This window comes from Portunus trituberculatus, chromosome 36, assembly GCF_017591435.1.
Source record: "Portunus trituberculatus isolate SZX2019 chromosome 36, ASM1759143v1, whole genome shotgun sequence".
Classification (NCBI taxonomy): domain Eukaryota; kingdom Metazoa; phylum Arthropoda; class Malacostraca; order Decapoda; family Portunidae; genus Portunus; species Portunus trituberculatus.
In genome coordinates, this window is record NC_059290.1 from 9,743,536 (window position 1) to 9,754,690 (window position 11,155).

Sequence of the window (11,155 nt, forward strand, 5' to 3'; positions counted from 1 at the left end):
CAATACACAAAGCTTAATCTTAGGAAAACACACACACACACACACGACTACACTACCTACCAGGAGGCCCTCCACACCCTACACCTCACCACCCTTCACACTCGCTACCAACACCTCCTCCACCAGCTTGCCACAAAGCTTCTCCACTGGCCCCACAGGAGCCTACTCCCTCCGGCAGCTCCCCTTCCCAGCCACAGTGTCCGCCACCAGAAGCCGCTCCCCATACGTGCCCGGCCCGGATACACACATACAAAAATAGTGCAGTGCCCACAATAATCAAAATAATTAACTCGTGGACACTGACTAAATTTGTGATGAATTTTAAGCATGTAATATTAAGATATTTCTCCTGTAAAATGTTTATTTTCAGCTACAGATATGCTTGTCTCAATAAACCCTTTATTACTGTTATTATTATTACACACACACACACACACACACACACACACAACTACAACCACAACCACCCACCCTACCACAAACCCACCCTTCGGCTGGGAGCGAGTGTTTGGTTGGGTCAGGTGGGTGGGCTCCCCCTTGATAACGGACACACACACACACACACACACACACACACACACACACACACACACACACACACACACACACACACACACACACACCACAACCACAACCACCCACCCACCTACCACAAACCCACCCTGCGGCTGGGAGCGAGTATTGGGTTGGGTCTGGTGAGTGGGCTCACCCTTTATAACGGAAGACGCACGCACGCGCACGCGCACACAAACACACACACACACACACACACACACACACACACACACACACACACACACACACACACACACACACAATCAAACACCCCCACATCCTCCGGCCAGGAACGGGATGTGGGTCTGAGTCCAGCTGGGGGCCGCCCCCCTTGATGATGTCACTTATATACGTTACGCAAACCATTTTGAAAATGAGGATTCCCAAAAAGGCAGCTGGACACCGCTAATATATAAATTCTGACTTGTTACCAATCAAAACTAACTCCTAAAATATAAAAACATTACCGGAATAAGGAATAATGAAAATATTTCAAAAAATACAATAAATAAAGTGTTAACACTTCGACATGCTTAAAAACAATTCCAAAGTCCACCAATTTCCTTCAACAGGATTGATAACGCTTTTCAAAAATTATAACCATAATTTCAAAATATCAAAACCCGCCAACACGCTCAATTAGAAAAATAAACATTTAAAAAATGACGTTGTTTAACATTTTAACACGGCTACAAACCTCTCTTACAGTCCACATATTTAACTTATCAGGAGCCTTTCACACTTTTTCCATCATAATCCTTTCTTGAAAACACAAACGCTTCGCTACAACCTCAAATAAAAAATCACTCACAGCGGGGGCAAAAATTTTAGCGTATTTTCGCCCTCTCATCTGACTCCCAAACACACACTAAATCACTGCACTTCACTCAACTCAGGCATGGAACACACGCAAAACACAACCCACTATCATTGGAAACCGTCAAAAGGTGCTTGTGACTCGAAATAAATGAACAGAGACAAATATAAATAATAGGGGAGGTCGACAGTCTGGGACCGGCGGGACATTTGGGCGGGAGCCGCTGATGACGTCACAACATGGCGGCTCGTGACGTCACATCCCAGTCCCCCTTGCCTTCACTGAGCTTCCATAACACACAAATTAGACAATTGCTGATATATTTCAATGACGAACATGAAAGAGTAAATCTGTAGCTTCACTTTGTGACCTGTCTGGCCTGTGCTGAGTGAGAGATGAGGCAGATAATGGCTTGAGAAAGAGGTGACGGGTCAGAGAGCTGGCTTGTTTACATATTGAAGGCTTGAATTATTGGGGTTTTTGAAGTACCTGCAGGTGTTAGTTCACTGATATGTTGTTATGGAGGTTACCAACGTTAGGTATGACATGACAGCGCCGTGAAATGATGACTTACACCAATATATTACTTACGTTTGCTGCTGGTGAAGACTGTGGCTGGTCTTGGCTGCTGCCGTCACCAGCAGTAGGTACCCACTCACCCCCAGCCACACACACACACATCCTAACCCATCTTGTGTCCGTGTTTACCGAGGCTACACACACGCTGTTCTTTTCGTTGTTATCATGGCTATTGTCACTATGTTCGTGTAGGCTTGTCACTGTGGCGCCGGTCACTGTCCACCACCACCTGGCCGCCCCTCACGTCTCCCTTCCTCACCCCTGCTGCCGCACAGTCACTGCTCACCGAAAACAGTTAAATAAAGCCACAAGCATTAGGAATCAATGTCAAGGGCCATCATTTCACTAACCCTACGAAACTCAATCATTCACATACCATATGATAGCACGTGCACGCCCGCCACAGACAGACAGACAGACAGCCAGCCAGCCACGCCACCACCACCACCACCACCAGCACGATGCTCCTGGATCGCCGCCACGGTGCGCTAACCAAGGCATTACTGGGGAAGACTAGATAATTAACATGTACCTGGAAGAGAATGGTTAGCCGCGCCGCCTATCGCCCTATGCCTAACACCTAACGCCTAGCAAACCGTAATTAACGTACTTTACTTTATTCCGAAGGGTTGCTCCAGCGGTGACAGTCCCACGGTGTGACCTGTGATACGGGTAATCACCTGTAAAGAGAAGGAGAGAGTTAGTGTGGTGTGCTTATCAAAGCTAGTATTTCATTATTAACGGAGATCAGTATAGGAGTCACGTGGTTCAGGTTAATGCTTTGTACTTTATTGCTGTGATAATGAGGCTTAAATAACAACCTCAACTTACCAAATCCAACGCGAGGAAGACGCACTCAATAGGATAAACTAACGCACAGCATCACTTCACTAACCGCGACGCCACGCGCGCACACACAAGGAACCTCCACTCGGAAGTGGAGTGAGAGTACCTATTGTGGCTTGCCTGCTCCTCCACTTATTCCTCCCTTTCTCATTCCTTCCTCTTCACCCTCCTTTATCTCTCTTTCCTTCTTCCTTCTGCTACTAATATCTACACACCTGAGCCAAGAAACACAGGAAAACACGTAGAAATCACTAGATATTAGGCAAAATATCGACGAACTGGGCGGTAGGGAGGGAGCTTACTTTTTTATGACTTGATAGATACTTTAATTAGTATCCAAACCATCAAAACATCTCCTGCTTAACTAGTTTTAAAAAACTGTCTAAATTAAGTATATAAAATGTATATAAACATTTCCACTTATAACGCTACCAAAACATCCAGCCATTTCCACTTTATATTTCTTTCGAAAAATATTAGACAATATAAACTCTCTTCTCAGGCATCCAACACTGACCTAAAACCAAATGTTAACGAGTGAAAGAGAATTAATGTAAAACAAAACCATTAGTTCCCTGGCCCAGTTAATCGCTTGCCAAAATTTCGCGTGATCGTTTTCTTCTAACATCCTCTCTATCTCTCCCCAATGCCCACACAGACAAGACAGACACACACACAATATTATTATCACAGTAACTCACAAAATAAAACAAACAAACAAGCAAACTAAAGAAAATAACAAAGTTATCTTAAAGCTACCACCCAAACAATACACAAAGCTTAATCTTAGGAAAACACACACACACACACGACTACACTACCTACCAGGAGGCCCTCCACACCCTACACCTCACCACCCTTCACACTCGCTACCAACACCTCCTCCACCAGCTTGCCACAAAGATTCTCCACTGGCGCCACAGGAGCCTACTCCCTCCGGCAGCTCCCCTTCCCAGCCACAGTGTCCGCCACCAGAAGCCGCTCCCCATACGTGCCCGGCCCGGATACACACATACAAAAATAGTGCAGTGCCCACAATAATCAAAATAATTAACTCGTGGACACTGACTAAATTTGTGATGAATTTTAAGCATGTAATATTAGGATATTTCTCCTGTAAAATGTTTATTTTCAGCTACAGAGCTGCTTGTCTCAATAAATCCTTTATTATTGTTATTATTATTACACACACACACACACACACACACCACAACCACCCATCCTACCACAAACCCATCCTTCGGTTGGGAGCGAGTGTTGGGTTGGGTCAGGTGGGTGGGCTCCCCCTTGATAACGAAGACACACACACAAACACACATACAAACGCACGCGCACACAACACTCACACAAACACACACACACACACAAACCCGCGCGCACGCACACACACACACACACACACACCTACAACCACAACCACCCACCCTACCACAAACCCACCCTTCGGCTGGGAGCGAGTGTTTGGTTGGGTCAGGTGGGTGGGCTCCCCCTTGATAACGGACACACACACACACACATGCACGCACGCACGCGCAAGCACGCACGCACGCACGCACACACACACACACACACACACACACACACAAACTACAACCACAACCAGCCACCCTACCACAAACCCACCCTTCGGCTGGGAGCGAGTATTGGGTTGGGTCTGGTGAGTGGGCTCCCCCTTTATAACGGAAGACGCACGCACGCACGCACTCAAACACACACACACACACACACACACACACACACAATCAAACACCCCCACTTCCTCCGGCCAGGAACGGGATGTGGGTCTGAGTCCAGCTGGGGGCCGCCCCCCTTGATGATGTCACTTATATACGTTACGCAAACCATTTTGAAAATGAGGATTCCCAAAAAGGCAGCTGGACACCGCTAATATATAAATTCTGACTTGTTACCAATCAAAACTAACTCCTAAAATATAAAAACATTACCGGAATGAGGAATAATGAAAATATTTCAAAAAACACAATAAATAAAGTGTTAACACTTCGACATGCTTAAAAACAATTCCAAAGTCCACCAATTTCCTTCAACAGGATTGATAACGCTTTTCAAAAATTATAACCATCATTTCAAAATATCAAAACCCGCCAACACGCTCAATTAGAAAAATAAACATTTAAAAAACGACGTTGTTTAACATTTTAACACGGCTACAAACCTCTCTTACAGTCCACATATTTAACTTATCAGGAGCCTTTCACACTTTTTCCATCATAAACCTTTCTTGAAAACACAAACGCTTCGCTACAACCTCAAATAAAAAATCACTCACAGCGGGGGGAAAAATTTTAGCGTATTTTCGCCCTCTCATCTGACTCCCAAACACACCCTAAATCACCGCACTTCACTCAACTCAGGCATGGAACACACGCAAAACACAACCCACTATCATTGGAAACCGTCAAAAGGTGCTTGTGACTCGAAATAAATGAACAGAGACAAATATAAATAATAGGGGAGATCGACAGTCTGGGACCGGCGGGACATTTGGGCGGGAGCCGCTGATGACGTCACAACATGGCGGCTCGTGACGTCACATCCCCTTCCCTTCACTGAGCTTCCATAACACACAAATTAGACAATTGCTGATATATTTCAACGACGAACATGAAAGAGTACATCTGTAGCTTCACTTTGTGACCTGTCTGGCCTGTGCTGAGTGAGACATGAGGCAGATAATGGCTTGAGAATGAGGTGACGGGTCAGAGGGCTGGTTTGTTTACATATTGAAGGCTTGAATTATTGGGGTTTTTGAAGTACCTGCAGGTGTTAGTTCACTGATATGTTGTTATGGAGGTTACCAACGTTAGGTTATGACATGACAGCACCGTGAAATGATGACTTACATCAATATATTACTTACGTTTGCTGCTGGTGAAGACTGCGGCTGGTCTTGGCTGCTGCCGTCACCAGCAGTAGGTACCCCACTCACCCCCAGCCACACACATCCTAACCCATCTTGTGTCCGTGTTTACCGAGGCTACACACACGCTGTTCTTTTCGTTGTTATCATGGCTATTGTCACTATGTTCGTGTAGGCTTGTCACTGTGGCGCCGGTCACTGTCCACCACCACCTGGCCGCCCCTCACGTCTCCCTTCCTCACCCCTGCCGCCGCACAGTCACTGCTCACCGAAAACAGTTAATAGAGCCACAAGCATTGGGAATGAATGTCAAGGGCCATCATTTCACTAACCCTACTAAACTCAATCATTCACATACCATATGATAGCACGTGCACGCCCGCCACAGCCAGCCAGCCAGCCAGCCACGCCACCACCACCACCACCAGCACGAGGCTCCTGGATCGCCGCCACGGTGCGCTAACCAAAGCATTACTGGGGAAGACTAGATAATTAACATGTACCTGGAAGAGAATGGTTAGCCGCGCCGCCTATCGCCTTGTGCCTAACACCTAACGCCTAGCAAACCGTAATTAACGTACTTTACTTTATTCCGAAGGGTTGCTCCAGCGGTGACAGTCCCCACGGTGTGACCTGTGATATGGGTACTCACCTGTAAAGAGGAGAAAGAGAGAGTTAGTGTGGTGTGCTTATCAAAGCTAGTATTTCATTATTAACGGAGATCAGTATAGGAGTCACGTGGTTCAGGTTAATGCTTAGTACTTTATTGCTGTGATAATGAGGCTTAAATAACAACCTCAACTTACCAAATCCAACGCGAGGAAGACGCACTCAATAGGATAAACTAATGCACAGCATCACTTCACTAACCGCGACGCCACGCGCGCACACACACAAGGAACCTCACTCGCCCGCCGCCACAAGACAAAAGGCCGAGGATATGTTCAGCTGGTGTGGGATCACCTCGGCTGTCTTCGAATGCGCTGCCCTTCCTTTGGCTGACACACTCCCACCTCACGCCCTCACATCCACACCTCACTATAAGATCACACTAACTTTGTGCTCACCGAGACACATTTCAGCGCTAAGAAAAAGATGAGATTGGTGGGAGATTAATTATATACCGCACTCGATTTGTTTTCTTGCCATACTTTCGCACAGGGACATGGAACAAGACGCTGCTAACTGCTTGTTATCCTCACGCCACACACTCCCCCCTTGTCCCATCCACCCTGCCGGGCTACCTTCAACCTTCCGCCTCCCTTCCCTCGTCTCTGCTTCTCCGTCACGTACAGGCTACCCAACGCCAGCATCCCTTAGCCATGTTCTAATCTTCCTTTATCGTATACCTAGTGGCCAAAGCGTTAATACTAGCCTTAGAGCTTTCGTTGATCTCAAGGGTGCCTTCGACTGGGCCAACAAAGATGTTATTATTATAGACGAACTCATTCTCAAAGGTGTAAAAGGTAGATTATTAGGGTGGATCAGGGACTATTTGTACAATAGAACAGCACAGGTTTGGTTTCAAGGTGCAGTCTCCTCTGAGGAAGTCTTTGAGCTTGGAAAACCAGAGGGTGGAGTCCTTAGTCCAATATACACATGCCCAAAGGTACTCGTACATACACAGTATGTGTGTATGTACCTTTTTTGTAGTGTGTTGAGTCAACACTTACAATAAAGGTAGCAGGAAAAAACAATGGTTTATTTATGTTTTTATTTCATGTTTAGTATCTAAATATGATATTTAAACAATAATGAATACTTCAATGTATTAATCATGCTTTGTCTCCTCATAATAATTGTTGTTATTGTTCTAAAAATGTTGAAGAGAAAACTATGTCAGGGTACTCTAGTCTCTCAATCCTAGTGATGATCAAAACTGTAAGGGGAAACTGTGTCTTACATGATAAAGGTGTTAACCTAAGGCAACACAAACAAACAAACAAACAAGGGCTCTCATAAAATAACAACAAGGTGGGAGGCCCAACTTAGTTTGAAATGTGTCTTAACCCTTAATTCTCTTCCAAAGGGATTACTTTGAAAAAAGATAAAAAGTTAAGCAGTGAAAAATTGACATTTGAGTAATTATCAGGATAATGGGTAGGAATGACGTGTAGGAGGAGGGGCTTAGTTTCACAGAACAGAAAATACTTGAGTCACTAATGATTATAATGGAACACAACATGTTGAGTGAATTTCAGTTTTTTGAACCATACACAATAAATGTAACAAGCAAAAGAAGTAAGGTATATATAGAGAAAAGTAAATTGGTGTACCTGCAGACAAAAGCTACATAGTTGATCACATCAAGCAGAGACGTCACACAAGCAAGTCAAATATACATTAGGCATTTTAACACATAGCTAGGTATCCTACATCAATGCAAACAAACATGTTTCAATTCAGGAAAAAAAATCATACCATTGTCTTTCCATTCATGAAAACCAGTTAGACTGGCAATAAAGTATATTTGGTCAAGGATATGAATATAATCAGTGAGGCAAAGCAAAAACAATGTAAAGCAAAGCAATACAAACTGCACACAAGTGTAATAGGAAAACCTCAAGGTAATAACATTCACTTCTCATGCACAAAACTGTACAACACAATAAGCACACTTTAGTATTGGTTCAACCTAAATCAAGCAAACACCACCATAGATACAACATACGACTAATTGTTAGTCTCTCAATCCTAGTGATGATCAAAACTGTAAGGGAAACTGTGTCTTACATGATAAAGGTGTTAACCTAAGGCAACACAAACAAACAAACAAACAAGGGGCTCTCATAAAATAACAACAAGGTGGGAGGCCCAACTTAGTTTGAAATGTGTCTTAACCCTTAATTCTCTTCCAAAGGGATTACTTTGAAAAAAAAAAGATAAAAAGTTAAGCAGTGAAAAATTGACATTTGAGTAATTATCAGGATAATGGGTAGGAATGACGTGTAGGAGGAGGGGCTTAGTTTCACAGAACAGAAAATACTTGAGTCACTAATGATTATAATGGAACACAACATGTTGAGTGAATTTCAGTTTTTTGAACCATACACAATAAATGTAACAAGCAAAAGAAGTAAGGTATATATAGAGAAAAGTAAATTGGTGTACATGCAGACAAAAGCTACATAGTTGATCACATCAAGCAGAGACGTCACACAAGCAAGTCAAATATACATTAGGCATTTTAACACATAGCTAGGTATCCTACATCAATGCAAACAAACATGTTTCAATTCAGGAAAAAAAATCATACCATTGTCTTTCCATTCATGAAAACCAGTTAGACTGGCAATAAAGTATATTTGGTCAAGGATATGAATATAATCAGTGAGGCAAAGCAAAAACAATGTAAAGCAAAGCAATACAAACTACACACAAGTGTAATAGGAAAACCTCAAGGTAATAACATTCACTTCTCATGCACAAAACTGTACAACACAATAAGCACACTTTAGTATTGGTTCAACCTAAATCAAGCAAACACCACCATAGATACAACATACGACTAATTGTTAGGTCGAAAAAAGGTATTCATGCACGACACACTAACAAACGAGGACTTAACAATAAACATGCTATACAGAAAATAGATTACAAACCTTTTCCTTCACAGGCCATATTGAAGCTGAAATCAATCAATCAAAAATACAATATCATAACAATATACAGTAAGTCCTTGTTATACGGTACACGTGCGTTCCTGAAAACCTTAGCGTAAATCAAAATTACCGTATGCCGAACCCATTACAACATGTAATAGTAAGGAATGCGTTCCAGCACGTCAAAAGTCACCCATACACAAATTAAAGCTTCACGAGTTTCTTTGCAGACGACACAAAACTTTTGAAGAAAGTTGGCTCGCACGATGATGGTGGAACTCTACAGCAGGACAGATAACTGACTATGGGAATGGAGGAAAAGATGGGAGATGGAATTCAACATTAACAAATGTAGCATAATGGAATTTGAGAAGAGCAAAAATAGGATAACAAGACAATACAAACTTGGAGAAGAGAAGATTAAGAAGGTGGAAAGTGAAAAGGACCTGGGAGTTCTCATAACAAAGGAAATGTCCCCCAATAAACATATCAATCAAATTGTTGGTGAGACCTACAACTTACTGAGAAATATTACAATTGCATTCACATATATTGATGAAGATATGGTGAAAAAGTTATTGGCATCCTTGATTAGACCACGACTGGAGTATGCAGCAGTACTGTGGTCACCTCACACCAGGAAGAATATCACCAAAATTGAAAGGCTACAAAGAGCGGCCACCAAACTGGCCCCAACCTCGCCGGCTCTTACGTATGAAAAGAGACTGGACTGACCAACACTGGAGCAGAGAAGAGAAAGAGGCGACCTGTCGACCATCTACAGAATAATGAATAATATGGAGCTTCCTGATAGGATGGACCTGCTGAAGAGGGACACAAGGGACACAAGTGGACATAGACTAAAACTCACAAAAGAACTACAGAAGAGATTTCAAGAAAAACAGCTTTTTTTTTTTTTTTTTTTTTTTTTTAATGTAGGGAAGAGGGCCAGCCAAGGGCAAAAAAAAAGAAAGTTAGAAAAAGGCCCACTTGAGCGCTGGCTCTCCAAAGAGTTCAAAAAGTGCCAAAACCGTCAGCCAGAATTAGGGGAGCAAATGCCTCGATACCTCCCTCTTAAAAGAAGACAAGTTATAGGAATTCGGAAATACAGATGCAGGGAGGGAGTTCCAGAGTTTACTAGTGAAAGGGATGAATGATTGAGCGTACTGATTAACTCTTGCATTAGCGAGTTGGACAGAATAGGAATGAGAGGAAGAAGAAAGCCTTGTGCAGCGTGGCCACAGGAGGAAGGGAGGCATGCAGTTAGCAAGATCAGTAGAACAGTTACCATGAAAATAGCGATAAAATATAGAAAGGGATGCAACATTTCAACGGTGAGAAAGAGACTGAAGACAGAGAGAGTGATAGATATATGGAACAGACTGGACAGAGAGGTGGTGTGTGCAAAGTCCACCACCACCACCACTTGAACACAAAATTAGACACTGTGAGATACAGAGATGCGACAACACCACCATAGGCTCCCCTCCCGTAAAATACAACTAGGTAAATACACACACACACACACACACACACACACACACACACACACACACACACACACACACACACACCAATTTGGGAAATAATTACAAGTTCACTAAATGAAGTGAAAGTTCCACTAGAATGGAAGATAGCCAAGGTAATACCGATATTTAAAGGACGAAAGGCAACTGAACCACTAAACTACAGACCAGCGTCACTTACAAGCATTTTGGGGAAGTTGTGTCAAATAATTATCAAAGAAAAATGGGTTAAACATCTGGAAGAAGAAAAAGTCATATAGAACAGACAATTTGGGTTCAGGACAGGACGGTCATGTGTATCAAACTTATCAAGCTTCTACTCGAGAGTTACAGAAGGACTGGAAAGCAG

General features: G+C 43.2%; 1 long non-coding RNA gene across 1 annotated transcript; it reads right to left on the reverse strand.

Moving 5' to 3' along the window:
- Window positions 1–1,399: 1,399 nt before the first annotated feature.
- LOC123513432 lies at window positions 1,400–6,294 on the reverse strand. The gene is made up of 3 exons (XR_006677367.1): window positions 5,679–6,294; window positions 2,328–2,631; window positions 1,400–2,229 (listed from the first exon to the last, which is right to left on the reverse strand). It is a non-coding gene; the product is annotated as an uncharacterized LOC123513432 (long non-coding RNA).
- Between the last annotated feature and the right edge of the window lie 4,861 nt (window positions 6,295–11,155).